The 17713-nt window shown below is 42.9% G+C and overlaps 1 protein-coding gene across 8 annotated transcripts in view; it reads right to left on the bottom strand.

The window, feature by feature from the left end:
• Positions 1–17713, bottom strand: part of MIPOL1 (mirror-image polydactyly 1) — a 290064-nt gene that overhangs the window by 256670 nt on the left and 15681 nt on the right. For 5 of the 8 annotated variants that reach the window (XM_030559241.1, XM_030559238.1, XM_030559244.1 and 2 more), the window contains exon 2: positions 7440–7550. The exons of 2 other annotated variants lie outside the window; for them this stretch is intronic. The gene's annotated coding sequence lies outside the window, so the exon portion shown is untranslated. Of the gene's footprint in view, positions 1–3311; positions 3387–7439; positions 7551–17713 lie in introns of all 8 variants that reach the window. One more of the 8 variants, XM_030559239.1, reaches the window with a different exon arrangement.

Raw genomic sequence — 17713 nt, forward strand, 5'->3', positions numbered from 1 at the left:
CATCTGACGAAAGTGGGTATCACCCACGAAAGCTCATGCTCCAATACGTCTGTTAGTCTATAAGGTGTCACAGGACTCTTTGCTGCTTTTATCTTCATTTAAGTACATATTTACTCTAAGTTTTCTTTCATTTTGCAGCATTAACATTGTTCCTTCACCAAAGTATTGTACTGTTGTAGGGTTTAATTTTCTTTTTTATTTCAAAGTACAAAAACAAAATCAACACTTTTAAAAAAATCCTAAATAGGAACAAGTGAACTTGTAAAAATTTCCAACTATTTTTTTCAAGAGTGTTTTTCACGAAGTAAGTCTGTGTTTTGGAAATCCAAAACTTTCAAACCATTCCCATAGTCTCCACCATCAGGCAGGAAGAAACTGCGCTGCACCCTCAGACATGGGGAAAAGAAGAGTGAATATACCACAACCCTATGCCCAGACTCCCTAAGCTTCTCATATACTATGAATTGCCTCGGTCTTTTGGGACTTTACATAGCACTGTGGAACATGGTCTAAATTATTTTCCCTGGTTTTGCTGCTGCTAGATGAGGTGTTGAATGACCAGTCTTCCTCCCCTCCCTGCTCACCAGAACAGTCTCCATTTGAGGGTGGGATGTAGTAGACTTTTGCCAGGCTACCTGAAGACAGAAAATGTGGCGTGAAGCAATTTGCCTCCTATAGAAAGTGCTAGAGGGAACAAAAAATGCTAACCACACCCAACCCATCAAACAACATTGGTAAGAAAGTGTGTATGGCACCTGGAGCCTTTTAGGGTGGGTGAGTGCAGATGGACATGGATCTCAAGGGTTGTGAGACCTTCACTCCCTGATCCCTTGAATGACAGAAAGCGGTTATAAATCTCCATCATCTCTTCCTGACAAAGGGCAGGGGAAAAGGTTGCATTTCATTTGTCATCCTACCCAAAGCCCAGGGCAGCTACTGATAGCAAAAGGAATTGGCAAAATATCTGTGCCGAACAGAATGCAAGCCTCAGAAAATTCAAATTCTGTTCTCTGTTTCAAACTAGGGATACTTGAGTGGGTTTGAAATTAGGCAAATCGTATTGAATAAATGTTGAAATTATTACTGATATTTTATGTTCTTTTCTTCATTCACAATTCTTTATTACAATACAAATTGCCACAAGCAAGCAGCTCATATGATATTTGTATCAGAGATTTCTCTGTCAAGGGAAACCATGTCCTAATATTTTGTTGCAACAGAGAATGGCGTTTCTGTATAAAAAGCAGGAAAAATTGTGATATAAATGCAATACACATAATGCTGAAAAATAAAACAAAACAGAGGAAATAAATACATATATACAAATAAACAAGATGAGAAATATTGCTACTTTCATTTATTGGGACTGCATTTAAAATCAGCCAACCAAATTTCTCTGTAGGTCCATCACTGCTGAACACCCAATACTGCAAGGTCCTGAACAACCTCAAATTTCTATTGACCTGCATGTGAATTGCAGTTCTGTACCTTTAAGAATTGAACGCTAAAAATCCAACTACAGATCAAGAACCTTGGAGAAGGAGAATTGTGTTTATGGGAAACTAGTGCCACTTATTTTGAAGCCCAGCATTTAATCAGCATTAGTAAATTTATATAGTTACATACATTATCTACACACTCAAATAATTAATATAATATATACGAAAGCACCCACATCATATAAAGGGTAAAGTCTCCTACTGAACTGAAAACTCTAATGTAATGTTGCCTATTGTCTAGCTACTGCTCCACCATAATATAAAACATGCATATGCTATTTACACTGTTGCCAATTTTGCTTGGACGTATTCCTGGAGTTTTCATCACATGACAATCTTTAATTAAAGATTAATCTTTAATTCCTGGAGACTCCAGGACAACTGTAACTGTGTACGTGTTGATATGAAGGCAATAAATGGCATCACCACATGCACCTTGCTTGCACTCTACCCTCTAATCCACCTCAGACAGAACTATTTTCTCATTTCTTTTCTTTTTTAAAAATGTATAAAATAAATGATTCCACATGGCATACATGCTTACAATTTTTAAACTTCTAAACAGTTTTCAGGTAAAATACCACCATTTAGAAAATAAATGATTTTTCAGAAAACAACACTAAAAATTACTTCTTTCCCCCCAAAAATATGCTATCCAGTACTTGCAGCATTTAGTTCTGGGGAAGAAAAAGATTTAATATTCAGTACTTGTGAACCATCTGGTCTGGAAATAAATGTACAATATGTAACATGCAGGCTAATCATGTCATATCCCCCTCTAGTGACTAGAGTAAAATCTACTATTGCTACCAGATACTGTACTGTAACAGAGTTACTCCTTTGGCTCAAATGGTAGAGGCCTGTGCTTTTGATGCTGATGGCCTTATGTGAATCCCGAGTGACAATCCTGGGAAAGTCATTTCAAATAGAAAAGGTTCACCTCTTTCCAATGGACTATAGCACTTGTTTCTTTCCCTGACAATATCCTGGATTTTAACATCATAACATTATGAATTATTGTAATTTACCTAAGAGATATGAACAAATATTCCTATTATTATTAGTATTATTATCATCATCATTATCTTCCGCCAAATCTTGTGTCATTCACAGTATGCCACACTAGCTTACAGGTCAAGAGATATACCACATTCTTAAAATACTGTCTAAACGTTTGTAAAATAGTGTTTTGTATTAAAATGTGGCAAGAACAAAACATACAGGATGAGGTGTCGGATAAGTGCATTAGTAATAATTTTATACAGACAAAGGCCTATGTTGTAACTAAATATTCAGGAATAAGACTTCCAACACATACACTTTTGTACAGCAGGATAGTATCACTCAAGCTTCTAAGTAAATTCTTATGTTGCAAACTGCTCCATCAGACAATCAGAATAAAATTAATTAAATAATAACATGTATTCCAAACCAAATAAAGTTACTTGAGTAAGTAATACTTTCTGCACGTACATATGGAGCGTGGCTGGTAAGCAATTCCTATTTCTGAAATGTTTAGATACGCATCCTGCCGCAATGAACTGAAAGGCCACTGAGTGGTGTGCTTGCACCAGTGAAACAACACATGAATGCAAGCCTTCCACAATGTTATTTTATCCATTCCAACTCTGCCGGAAACAGCCACTTCTCTGTATATAAACTTGTATTTCTGCCAATCAAACAAGCTCTTAAAATTAGCTAATCTAGAACGCACAGGGGAAAATTGTCAAAAAAACAAAGTATGTACCAAGATATTTTATTCTTATATCAGAAGTATTTTTAGTACATCCAAGAAGGGAGCAATCTACTCACTAGCTGATGGAGTGGAATGCAAAGAAGGGGTTCAAATCTGAATCCTGCACTTAGTATGTACCGCTGAATGTAATACTGCAAGAAAAGTGCAGTGGAACTCAATTCTCCTAAAGAAAATAAACTGATGTAACTCGAAAACACAATTAAGACCCCAGTCCTGCAAAGATTTATGCACTGAAAAATTGGAATGAAGCACATAATTTTTTAATTGTACAAATTCGTGACAGATTTTAAAAATTGAAATTCACACATATCCACTAGCATGCTTGAAAGAGCCTTATTCTGCTTCTCCCAAGCCAGTCTAAGTTTGGTACCACTTGCTAAATCGGTATCTGTAAAATATTTAAGTAATCGATTCCATGCAGAAATTTGATCAATAAGATTTTCAGTGTTAAATGCACCTTTCCACATAAAGTTAAAATACAAAGCAAGCAGAAATCACCAGAAAACCTCCATATTTCCTAAATACTATTAAAAACTCAGCCAACGTACTCAAGTACACAATTCTGGACCATAGAAGAAGCTTTCTATTAAGCTCTCTTGCATTTGGATACAAACTCAGACCAGACACAAAAAAAACCTGTGCTTTTACTCAGTTACTGAACTTTGTAAGTGGCATTCATTCTCAAGGAATTAAACTTTCCCCCATTTTATTAATATAGTAATTATCTTTACATTCCAAAAGCATCACATTTTGTACTAGCAGTAGAGAATCTGCTGGAAGAGATTTAGATTTTGCCTTTTTGTCTGTTAGAAATGCATATCATTTAATTTACTGCAAATCTGGCTCCAATATTGCTATTCAAATGAACATAGTACACAAAGTCAAAATTCAGCCTTCAGTGGAGTTACCCAGGATGAAAGTAGGGCTGAATGTGGCCATTATGATGTTAAGTGAAGCTCCTCCGCTAATTTTTGATAAATTCTGCATCATTAAAACCATACTGACAGCAAGGAGATTAACTCATTACCAATTATTTCTTCCATACCTAGGACCCAATCCCACAATATCAAAATTGATGGGAGTTTTGCCATTGAATTAAAAAAAGAAGATCAGGCCCTTAATTGGCTAGTTCAATTACTATAAATTGTGATGTTTGCGGTATCAGTTTTCCTCACTACGAAGAAGTCATCAAACCGAGATCTATAATATCAGCCTAGTAGACTTATTCTCTACTAAAACCAGAGAACAACATTTTAATGATACTTGCATCTACTTTTGTAAATAAAGTCACAACAAAATTCTGTGACCCTTTTCGATACTGAATTTTTTAAATGAAGTCCAGAAACAAGGAAGGCAATTACTGCTCATACTGTTTTTCAGCATGTCTTTTTCTTCTATTTTTAAACAGAGATTTAAAAGTAGGATAATGAACTACATATTAAAAGTAAAGTCCCTGCATGTAACCATTACCTTTTTGATGCCAATAACACTGTAAGTCAATTCTTTTTTAAACAGAATATTTTAATTAATTCACACACATCAAAGAAAGAGTACACCTGGTTTCAACCTCAAATCAATTCAATTGTGCGTTATCCTCCTCCCCATCCTTCTGAATAAAACTGAATACTGGAGGGAAGAAATGAGAATGAGCTAGAGGAAGATTTTAGGGCTGTGAATTACCATAACTGCAGTTAACTCAAGAGATGAACGCAAAACAAATTAACTACATTTTAAAAATAGTCACGATTAATCACAGTTTTTAATCGCACTTTTAAACAATAACAGAACACTAATTTAAATTTTTGATAAATGTTTTTGATTTTTTTCTACATTTTCAAATATATTGATTCCAATTACAACATAGAATACAAAGTGTACAGTGCTCACTTTATATTATTATTTTGGATTAAAAATATTTGCACTCTAAAAAAGAAAAAATAAATAATATTTTTCACTTCACCTCATACAAGTACTGTAGTGCAATCTCTTTATCATGAAAGTACAATATACAAATGTAGAATTTTTTTCAACATAACTGCACTCAAAAACAAAACAATGTAAAACATTAGCGCCTACAAGTCCACTTAGTCCTATTTCGTGTTCAGCCAATTACTAAGAGAAACAAGTTTGTTTACATTTACAGGAGATAATGTTGCCCACTTCTTATGTACAATGTCACCTGAAAGTGAGAACAGGCATTCACATGGCACTGTTGTAGCTGGCGTTGCAAGTTATTTATGTGTCAGATATCCTAAACATTTGTATGCCCCATCATGCTTCGACTTCTAGATTTACAGTTCAAATATTTGTAATAAAAATAATATAAAGTGAGCACTGTACACATTGTATTCTGTGTTGTAACTGAAATCAATATATTTGAAAATGTAGAAAAAATCAAAAACGTTTATCATAAATTTAAATTGGTATTCTATTATTGTTTAACAGTGCGATTAAAACTGCGATTAATTGTGACTATTTTTCAATCTCACAATTAATTGTGATTTTTAAAATCATTTGACAGCCCTAGAAGATTTCAAACAATCATTTCTGCTTTCGTTCAAAAGTGTCCCAAGAACAAAGTCACTATTTTTTTGCATGCAGAATAACTTGTTTTCATCCATGGCAGTGTAATAGTTTGCTGCAGGCATTCTAAATAAGGCTGCGTGTCTGTCATGGAGGTCACACAAGTCAGAAATTCCGTGACTTTTTGCGACTTCTGCAGTGGCCAGTGCGGCTGGATCCAGGGCTGCCTGAGCAGCTCAGGCAGTGCCTGGGCCAGCCACACCGGCCGCTGCTGGAGCAGTCTTGGGCCATCATCCTGCCCCCTCCTCTCCCCCCACAGCAGCAGTAGTTTAGGTGTGGGAGGGGGTTTAGGGCTGGTGCAGGGGCTGTGCTTACCTCAGGAGGAGGCTGCCCGGAAGTGGCCAGCACGTCCCTGCAGTTCCTCGGTGGAGATGCCAGGGGGCTCTGCCTGCTGCCCCTGCCTGTGGGCACTGCCCCCACAGCTCCCATTGGCGGTGGTTCCCAGACAAGGGAGCTGAGGAGCCGGCGCTCTAGGCGGGGGCAGCATGCAGAGCGCCCTAGCCTTCCCTCTTCCTAGAAGCTGCAGGAACATGCTAGCTGCTTCTGGGGAGCCGCACGGAGCTGGGTTGGGAGCCTGCCAATCTCGCCAATTCTCCCCCCCCCAGCATCAAGGGGGAATCCAGGCCGCCCCCCAGCACCCGCTGCTCCCTGGCCCAAGTTTTAGTTAGGGGTATATAGTACAAGTCATGGACATGTCACGGGCCACAAATATTTGTTTATTGCCTGTCCATGACTTATACTAAAAATACCCATGACTAAAACATAGCCTTAATTAGAAACAGTAACCTCTGTCAGACAAATGACAGTATTACCTACATAATTTCAGCTAAGATTCATTTCCCCTAAAATAAAAATAAATCTGGCAATGTGTTCAGTGAGATTCAGCCAACTTCAGTGACACACAGTATTATGCAAGTTATTTGTATATGCAGTTGACATTTTCTCATACTGTTTATTGCTACACACACCTTTTGGAAATGTAATGCTGACCTAAGATTGCTGTGTACTGACTAAAACTAAATCTTACATATTAGTCTTGCCAGGTAGCAATCAATGCTATAATTAAGGTTATGAAAGCATTTTCATTCCGAATACCTGGTTTTTAGTTGTTAATAACATTTCTTTAAAGTTATCCTTATACACTAAAAATACATTTATTCTAAATTCAAAGGTGATTTTTAAAAATTTTGAGTAAAATACCTTCAATCATGTTGTAAACAGTTGGTGCAATTAAAAAAATTACATTTACCATCCACCATAATTAAATTTACTTCAACATCAGTGTTATTTCCCATTCTAAGTATAAAGAAAGCCACAAAAGCGCTGTAATACATATTCACTGGTATTCAGTGTATGTGGCCATATGTCTTCTTAAGTGTTTGTACAGCATCTACTACAAGGGAGACAGAAGAGCTATAGTAAAAACTCTCAAGCAATTGTTAACTTGTCTCTGTTCTATTGGATTAGGGTGACCAGATGTCCCAATTTTATAGGGGTAGTCCAATTTTTGGGTCTTTTTCTTAGGGTTGGTCTACACTAGGGGGTGGGATCGATCTAAGATATGCAACTTCAGCTAGGTGAAGTATCTTAGTTCGCTTTACCTGGCAGTCCTCACGGTGGCAAGTCGACTGCTGCGGCTCCCCCGTTGACTCCGCTTACTTCTCCTGCCAAGCTGGAGTACCGGTGTCGATTTGGGGATCGATTTACCGCATCTAGACAAGACAGGATAAATCAATCCCCGATAGATCGATTACTACGTGCCAATCCGGCAGGTAGTGTAGACGTGGTCTTATATAGGCTCCTATTACCCCGCACCTCCATCCCGATTTTTCACACTTGCGTCTGGTCACCCTATATTGGATCTGCACAAATCAGCACATACTAAAACTTCAACTCGTATTGTTTAGCTCATTAATATCAGTGCGGATAATCAAATATCACCTCCTGCCATCTTCAAGTTCATAATATTCTTTTTGCCATTCTAATTTTAAGCTATCTAGCTATATCCATATAATTTCTATAACATATCTAAGCCAGTCCACTGAAGATATTATTAATATTTCCATTACAAACACTCATTTTCCTGTTGAGTTCCTAGTGCATAGGAGTCCACAACAAATAACCACAATCAAATTTGGTAGCGATAAGCACCCCTGGTGGTAGTTTGTACAAATCATTATTTATAAAACGGTTTAACTACAAAAAGTGGATATATTGTACATGCTAAGGAATGCTATGTCATCTGACAGCATGGTTACTGCCCTCTCATGCTTAAGAGTTGGTAGACCCACAGCAGCATTGAGGCATACTGATGGAGAAGAATGAAGTAGCTTACACTGATACTTTCCATGCTGTATCTGTTCTGCGAATAAACAGAACTTCTCAGTCTCCACTGAGGTTTACATGACATTTCACAAACAGTTTATTTTTAAAGAGAAAGGAAAAGGCAAAACCAGAAATCCTCTTTTCAACAGTATTTAGTTGCTGAAATATTGCTGTAAGATGAAATTTACTAAAATAAGCCTTAGTCTGGAAGCAAGTTTTTAAAATAAATTTTAAACTATTCACTAATCCACACAAGTGAAAGGAAGCTGCAGCACAGCTTTGAGAGGTTTGAGCTAACACGTTACAGGCTACGTTTTTATATTTTTGGGTTCTCCTGCAAAATATATTTTACCACTGGCCTCCTTCCATAAATGTAACTGATTCCTGCCTACACTACTATGCACAAGGATGGCCTAATGATTTGGGGAAGGGTTAGTCAGAGGATTCTTGGGGATATACCTCAAAAGCAATTGACTCATTTTACATAAAATTGTGGGTCACAGAGGTGAGACAAATCTTTAAGCCCTCAGCCTCCTGCAGCAGAAGTTGAGCCCAGCTGTAGCTTCCTTCCTTCCTTTCAACTCTGGTGACCAGTTTACATTTTCAAGGCTATCTGCACATGGGGAGGGGAAATAAAAGATAATATATTTAACTGAAAGCTGAGCTTCTCCTTTAATTTTTCACCAAATTAGAGGAGTGAGTAGTTGAGAGCTACACAAGAACAGAGCTGACTTTTGGACCCTTATAGAAGCAACACCACACACTCTCCTTCAGGGCAATAACAGTGTGCTACAGCATCCCCTACACCAGGGGTAGGCAACCTATGGCATGCGTGCCAAAGGTGACACGCAAGCTGATTTTCAGTGGCACTGACACTGCCTGGGTCCTGGTCACCGGTCCAGGGGGCTCTGCATTTTAATTTAATTTTAAATGAAGCTTCTTAAACCTCTTAAAAACCTTATTTACTTTACATACAACAATAGTTTAGTTATATATTATAGACTTACAGAAAGAGACCTTCTAAAAACGTTAAAATGTATTAGAGTGAATAAATGGAGACTCCGCACACCACTTCTGAAAGGTTGCCGACCCCTGCCCTACATTATCATGTATCAAGATGGCATGTCAGAATGATTAATGGTAAGTTTGATCTGATTTAATATGCTCATTAATGATTGGGAAAAAGGAGTAAATACCGCAAGAGTGAAATCTTCAGATGGTACTGAACTGGGAAAGGTACCAAATACCAGTGAGAACAGAGAATGGCACAAAGACCCAGAGAAGCTAGAAATATGGACAAAAAATGGCAAGCTAATAACTCAGAACAGAAATAAAGTGAAACAGTGAATGAGAGAGAGAAAACTGATTAGACGTCAAGGGGAAGCACTGGGTGATAGAAAAATCATATCTCATTTGCTATCACCTAGGCAGCAGAGCAGCAAAAAAATAAAAATAAATAAAAACAAAATGCTCCATGTGAAGAAGCTTCATCAGCAGGGAGATAGTAGTTCCTTTCTGGTGAAACATATGCGCACCCACAGCCCCACTCTGCCACCTCCACGCTCGTCAGCCCCAGCCCACCAACAAACTCATAGACTCATAGACTTTAAGGTCAGAAGGGACCATGATGATAATCAAGTCTGACCTCCTGCACAATGCAGGCCACAGAATCTCACCCACCCACTCCTGTAACAAACCCCTAATCTATGTCTGAGTTATTGAAGTCCTCAAATTGTGGTTTGAAGACCTCAAGATGCAGAGAATCCTCCAGCAAGTGACATGTGCCCCATGATACAGAGGAAGGCGAAAAACCTCCAGGGCCTCTGCCAATCTGCCCGGGAGGAAAATTCCTTCTCGACCCCAAATATGGCGATCAGTTAAACCCTGAGCATGTGGGCACGACTCACCAGCCAGCACCCAGGAAGAATTCTCTGTAGTAACTCAGATCCCACCCCATCTAACATCCCATCACAGACCACTGGCATGCTTTACCTGCTGATAATCAAAATCAATTTGCCAAATTAATTGCCAAAATTAGGCTATCCCATCTACCATCCTCTCCATAAACTTATCAAGCTTAGACTTAAAGCCAGATATGTCTTTTGCCCCCTGGAACCTTGAAAGGCTGTTCCAGAACTTCACTCCTCTAATGGTTAGAAACCTTCATCTAATTTCAAGTCTAAACTTCCTAGTGTCAGTTTATATCCATTTGTTCTTATGTCCACATTGATACTAAGCTTAAATAATTCTTCTCCCTCCCAATATTTATCCCTCTGATATATTTATAAAGAGCAATCATATCCCCCCTCAGCCTTCTTTTGGTTAGGCTAAACAAGCAAGCTCTTTGAGTCTCCTTTCATAAGAGAGGTTTTCCTTTCCTCGGATCAGCATCATCTCCCTGGACTGTAAACTGACAATCCTGTAAGTCTCTGGAATAGAAGGCTTGAGAGAATTAACATGGTACACTCTGGTTTCAGAGAGAGGAATTGGGAATGCTATGAGGTAGTAACAGCTCCCAGGCGCTCTTGGACCTTGAATGGCTCTTCCCATGATGCTTTCCTCTTATGGGCCTGTTGCGCCTTCAAGACCATAACCTGGTCTCCTACCTTGAAGGAATGTTCTCTGGTATGTTTGTCCTACCAGGCCTTTTGCTCTTCCTGAGCATTTTTTTAGGTTTTCCTTAGCAAGCGCTAAAGAGTATCGGAGGGTGTTTTGTAGGTTGCTTACAAAGTCCAGAATATTAGTCCCTGGAGAAGGTGTAACCCCTCCCATTGCTGCTTCACCAACTGTAATGGCCCCTTAACCTCGTGACCATACACAAGTCAAACGGTTGAAAACCCATAAACTAGGATGTGGTACAGTCCTGTAGCAAAGAGCAACTGCTACAACACTGGGTCCCGATCATTGGAGTGTTTGTTGATGAATTTACATATCATGGCCCCCAAAGTTCCATTAAACCTTTCCCACCAGGCCATTGGTTTGATGGTGGTACGGAGCAGCAACCAAGTGGGTTCACCCCATGAGTTTCCCATAGTTTTTTCATGGTCCCTGCCAGGAAAATAAGATTCTGAATCTGTAAGGATGTCGGAGGGCCAACCTACCCTGGCAAAAATGTTTGTTAGGGCCTGGCACATGTTAGTGCCTATGTTAGTGCTGCAGGTTTAAGCTTTTGCCCTGGCCTCCATGTTCAGGAAACGAGCAAGCACGCACTCTCAAGCGGGAAACATTTCCGAAAGTTACCATTGGGGCTAGGCAAATTTTGTGGTCAGCCATTTCCAGGAAACCCTCCCCCTCCCTGAGGGTGGTAATGAGGCACCTGTAAATCTCCTAATTAGGAGAAACCTGGCCAAAAAAATTGGGACACGTCATTACCTTATAAATTGCCCACTGTCCGAGAGTGGGCAGGGAGAAAACGCAGAAAGCTGTACCCGAAACCGAGCCTGATCAACTCGAGGACTCCCTCGGCTGCGTGTTCTAAGAAGCCTACCCGTCTGCCGGTTATGATGAAACTTTTGTGGTTTGTGTGGTGTGAGTATGCTTAACTGCTGATTTTGTTACTTTTGCTATTTTTGCTAGCTAACTGAGTCTGTAATCGTGTTGTAAGCTGGAGTCCTCACGGCAAGCTTTAGTTGTCTATTGCATTTTGTTTTATTTATTACGAGTACTTGCATTTATGCTTAATAATAGCACCAATAGCACCCTTACTAACCCTTGGAAGGACCTAAATAACTACTGGGACCTAGAGCGGTACCAGGGTCAGCTTTTGTTTGTAATTGCAGTATTTTTATTATTTGTTCTGGTATTATATTGTAAGCCCAAGTTGTAACTAGTATTAAGTTGTTCTCATCCTCACTGTAACCCAGTTCATAAACCCTCAATTTTAACCCCACGACTGATTGTTTGCGTTATCCCCATTGCTACCTTCGGGACACTTGTCACCCCTCCCGAGGGCATCCAGTGATCGAACCTCCGCCCTATCCCAATGCTCATTACCCGGTAGATAATGGGCATCTTGTGACCATATCGGTGGAGCGAGGGGCGAGAGTAATCGGTAATCAACATGGCGTCACGAACAGGATGCCTTCGGGAGGGTCAGTGCCCGTGGCGTAGTGGGGACCGTGAACAGTCTGAGCTCGAGCAATTTCAACACCTACAATTTCATCAAGTGGCCAGCAGACAATCTGAGAGGCCCACCCTAGATTGGTTTTGCGTTATGGAGTCAGGGTCAGGGTCAAAAAGCTATACAACCTCGTTAACCCTGACCGCCATAGGGTGTCTCCTCCATTGCCATCCCACATTTAAATGTCAGCCGGCCGATATTCCCTGCAACCCCAGTGCACGGGGGTCGCGGATATTAGTCGGACCGAGACACCATCCAGCATTTGGAAGGAGTGTAGCCGTATCATTAAAATCCTGGCCACCGTTTCTAAACTATACCCCACCCCGGGTACAGCTGGGTGACCAGCCCACGGATTGCTAACCCATTAATGGAGGAATTAGAACAGACCAAGCGGTCAAAGAAACTTAGACCGGACGAGTATAAGTCGGAAGACGTGTCCACGGTCTTGTTCATGCGCACTAAACAAAGCGCTGGACCTCTGTGCGGTCCTTTCATGGAAGCACTATGTTGCCGCTAACCGGCCACCGCGAACGGCAGCGATAGCGCAGAAAGCGAGATGAGTGACAAGGAGGAGGACGACGGGAGTCAGGCTGGTAGAAACCCACCCCCCTATGAAGCCCCCCTCCCCCTTCGATCTATCCTGCCTCTCCCCTCAGCCCCACCTGCGCCTGAGAAGGAGATGCGGATGGAGGCAATGCCTGTTGCTATTACAAAAAGCAAGGTGGACTCTATACAGGCCAAATTACTACTACCACCGATATCGTACCGCACTAAGGCAGAATTGAAGGAGTTTATGGTAGACACTAGGCGTGGGGAGAGTGAGCCCGCCCTCGTTTGGCTGGGCCGTCTGGCCCTGGATTACGGGGCAGAGATAGTGAACAGGGAGGAGGCTAGTCTCTTGGCCAAAATGTCCACCTGGTCGGGAGGATTTTCAGGCCATAACCTCTTAAGAAATGGGGTCTGGCCACTTACTACACCAGCCGCAGCCTCTTTAGCCATGAAGGGCAGTTTTAAGGGCATGTATATACCTCCCGGCAGCATAAATACACCCCATGAAATCATACGGGCTATTGCCGGGGCATCCATCGTAATGTGGGACCCACAGACGGTGCCCTTGAACTTGAATCCGCAGCAAGTCCAATTGAACACACCGCTCATTTATGTCGGGGACCCCACTCAGATCCCGGTCAACAGGGATGCAGTGGACTTAGCCACAGATGGCGCCCCACCGATTGACACAGGGGGAACCCTGCTGCTGCATGGTTGGATTGGGCGACCTCTTATTACTTTATATGAGGCTATGTCCCGTCTTCGAATGCCACAAGCCCCCAAGAGCCCCATCTCAGCCTTTCCAGCTGAGAACCCTGTTAATAAGGGTCAACCTAAGCACCCTGAACGTACCAAGGCTGAAAGGGCGCGTTTTGGGTTCCTATTACATAAGGGGATGCTCAAGGAAGCACTGCGGAAGATGTCTAACTCCCAACAACAAGACCTGGGGAAACAGTTAGGATGGAAAGACTGGGACGATTATTTGAGAACAAAAAACGAGTAGAGGCCGGGTGCGCCCCGGCCTCCACGGAGACATGGGATGAGCGACCATATTACACCCTATTGGTAGCCGGTCCCAAACCCCTTCACACCCCTGTATCTTTCCTGTTGGACACCGGAGCTCAAATCTCCGTTATTAAACCCAATGTACTGCATGTACCCACAAGTTCTACTATGTTTATTCAGGGTATTAACAGCATTGAAGAAAAACCCGTAGTCTGCTTTACTCTGATTCACAAAGGGTATAAGCGGAAAGTTAAGGCTTTGTTGGGAGGAACAAATTTGCTGGGGGTTTGGGATATAAAACAACTACGATTACAAAATTAGGTCTGTCAGGCCTGCCTGTCACCCTGTTGCCCGATGCCCCCCCCCTTATAGCCCGGAGCTTGTTAATAACAGTTCATGGAAATTTCCCCCTATTCCCACGAAGCCTGAAGGCATCCCCCTCATTAAGCAATTGCTCAACCAATTATTAAAGGAGGGACGGATAGCGCAGGCAACCGCGTCAAACTATCTATCGCCCGGCTGGAGTATCCCCAAGCCCGGCAATCCCTCTGAATTTCGATTGGTCATCGACTATAGACAAGCAAACAGTCGAGTGATCTGGACAAAATGATCTGGACAAATTGGAAGGAACAATCAGTTTCACACATACAGAATGGGAAGAGACTGTCTAGGAAGGAGTATGGCAGAAAGAGATCTAGGGGTCATAGTGGACCACAAGCTTAATATGAGTGAACAGTGTGATACTGTTGCAAAAAAAGCAAACTTGATTCTGGGATGCATTAACAGGTGTGTTGTAAACAAGACACGAGAAGTCATTCTTCCGCTTTACTCTGCGCTGGTTAGGCCTCAACTGGAGTATTGTGTCCAGTTCTGGGCACCACATTTCAAGAAAGATGTGGAGAAATTGGAGAGGGTCCAGAGAAGAGCAACAAGAATGATTAAAGGTCTTGAGAACATGACCTATGAAGGAAGGCTGAAGGAATTGGGTTTATTTAGTTTGGAAAAGAGAAGACTGAGAGGGGACCTGATATCAGTTTTCAGGTATCTCAAAGGGTGTCATCAGGAGGAGGGAGAAAACTTGTTCACCTTAGCCTGCAATGATAGAACAAGAAGCAATGGGCTTAAACTGCAGCAAGGGAGATTTAGGTTGGACATTAGGAAAAAGTTCCTAACTGTCAGGGTAGTTAAACACTGGAATAGATTGCTAGGAAGTTGTGGAATCGCCATCGCTGGAGATATTTAAGAGTAGGTTAGATAAATGTCTATTAGGGATGGTCTAGACAGTATTTGGTCCTGCCATGAGGCAGGGGACTGGACTCGATGACCTCTCGAGGTCCCTTCCCAGTCCTAGAGTCTATGAGTCTATGAGTCCGACACCTTCCATTTGCGGGCCCAGCCACCATTCCAGAAATACGGCAGCAGCTAAGCGATGCCAGTGGGAGGTGGGCCTGCACCTTGGATTTAAAGGATATGTTTTATCAAATCCCGTTAGAAGACAACCCCAAATCCTAAACTTCGCATTCCCAGGGCGCACAGTACCAGTGGAAGGTGTTGCCCTCAAGGGTTCTGTAATTCCCCCGCCTTGGCCACGTCCGCTCTTGCAAACACCTTAAAAGGGATAGAAGCCACTGGGGGCACCCACCATTTTAGCCTATGTGGACGACATAATCATAATTGGGCCCAACGAACACATAGTCCAACACGTAATTAACACCGTGGTAGCCGAACTAAAGGCCAATGGGTGGCGAATTAATGAGACAAAAAGCCACCTCGTGCTCTCTCAAAGCTTTTCCTTTTTAGGCCAACATTATGACCCCTACAATTGTGGCCAACCCACCTCGGGAATTCTAGACCCTTGGGTAAAAGACCGCCCGAAAATAAAAAGCAAACTACAGAGACTTTTAGGCCTAATTAATTATCACTGACACTTCATCCCGGATAAACACCTCGTAGACCTTGAACGATCCAGGAACCCCTCTCGTCAACGGAAGCGGGAAATATGGAGTCCTGAGGCCCAAAAAAGCCTGAACAAATAGCGGCTGGTTTGCCTCTAACCCACGGCTAGCCGCGATATAAAGGGACTCACCTTTTACCATTACCCTTTTCTTTACACAACATCACTATGGGTACTCAGTATCACAAGACGGGCAAACCGAGTCTATAACTGGGCCCGACGGCTCAAGGGCCCTCAGTATCGATCTGGACCCATAGGACTTATGCTGCTAGCCGCAGGCGAGGCACGCATTGGGCTCCGCTATCTAGTAAAGGAAACCCCTGATCGGCCCAGAGGTCACACTCATTCCTTGGCTCACGCGGCTGCCCCCCACCCCAGTTTTCACGGGACCAGCCTAACTTGGCAAAGCTGTGTACTTTGGGGGAAATCACGTGGCGGGGAATGGACGCTAAATCGCTGCCAAACGATGTCCGATTCCCAGCAGCTCGGAGACCTTGTGTATAGAAACAAAATATGACCTCTGGATTGTATCCGCGGGGGCACTTCCCCGACCCCCCGGGCACGGAGTCCTCTGTGGCTAAATGCGACACTTCCAGGTTGATCTCCTTCCCCCGGGTCATCGGCCCTAGCATAGCGAAGTCCATGGGGTGTTCCTTCTCGCTGCCCAGCACGTTACCCGGGCCCATTCCGTTTCTATTCAAGTCGTGTTGGGCATAGACTCCAATTTTGTCTCAGCATTCTCACTGGAGAGGCTACTCCACAGCATTTACGCCCCCGTGGGACACTATTTTCAACCTTGTACGTAAGTTCTCCCGGCCCTGGTTTATAACCCATTGCCCGTCACATCGTCCTAATTCTAACCCCTCTCCACTCCAAATTGGACCAAAAAATAAGGGAATTCAAGCGCCCCAAGTGTGCCTGGGGCAAACAGCTCCAGCTCAAAACCGATGCATTCCTCCGTGGCTTCATGAGGATTGGGGCATTTGGCCTAGTGGCCGCCCTACACAATCAGTTAGCCTAGGTGCTCAGGGAAACCCCAGAGGTACGGCGGCAGGACTGCGAAAGAATAGTGCAGTCATGCCCTTAAGTGTGCACAAATCAAGTCCCAAAACCGCCCGCGTACGAGCGGTGGGCGTACGCTGCAGAGTACTTCCTCCCGGCGCAGTGTGGCAAATAGATTTAATGGGACCCCTACCCGGAGCCCGTCGCCATCCAAAGGCTCTTGTGGTGGTGGATTTGGGCTCCCGTCAAACTCACTGCATCCCCCTGAATACCACCACGGCTGCGGCCGTGGCTGGGGCGCTGCAACAGGTGGCCGCGGCATGGGGTGTGCCCTCCGAAGTTCAAGCAGATGGGGGACCCCCTTTTACCAGCAAGCATTTTGAAGCATTGGTGTTGGGATGGGGGGCTTCCCTCCATATTCACTTAAAATATCACCCCGAAAGTAATGGCGTTGTAGAGCGGAAAATCGGGGTTCTGAAAACCATGATACGTTCAGTCAATCCCAACGTTGACTATAAGGGTTGGAGTGCGCTATTACCACAGGTTCTTATCTCCCTCAATGCAAACTATTCTCGTTGGCCTGAAATCAGCCCCAGACCTAGAGGCCCCTGGACTCCCGTATATCACCCTGACCAACTTGTCTGGGTGGCTGAGCCACAGGCCTCAGGTCACCGAGAATCCTACGCTGCACAAATTGTAACTGCAGGTAAATATCCCAATACCTATACGGTTGTAGATGTCCAGGGCAACCACACCTTGGTCCACCATAACTGGATAAGCAAACGTTCTGAATCAGGAGCGAACTAACGGGGGCCAATAAGGCCGCCTTCTGCTTTGTCTTGCAGCTCGCCATAGCGGTGGGAAGCCGGGACGACGAGCAGAAGGGCCCAGATTTGCTAAACCTAAGACATCTGTATCCT

This window comes from Gopherus evgoodei, chromosome 4, assembly GCF_007399415.2.
Source record: "Gopherus evgoodei ecotype Sinaloan lineage chromosome 4, rGopEvg1_v1.p, whole genome shotgun sequence".
NCBI lineage: Eukaryota > Metazoa > Chordata > Testudines > Testudinidae > Gopherus > Gopherus evgoodei.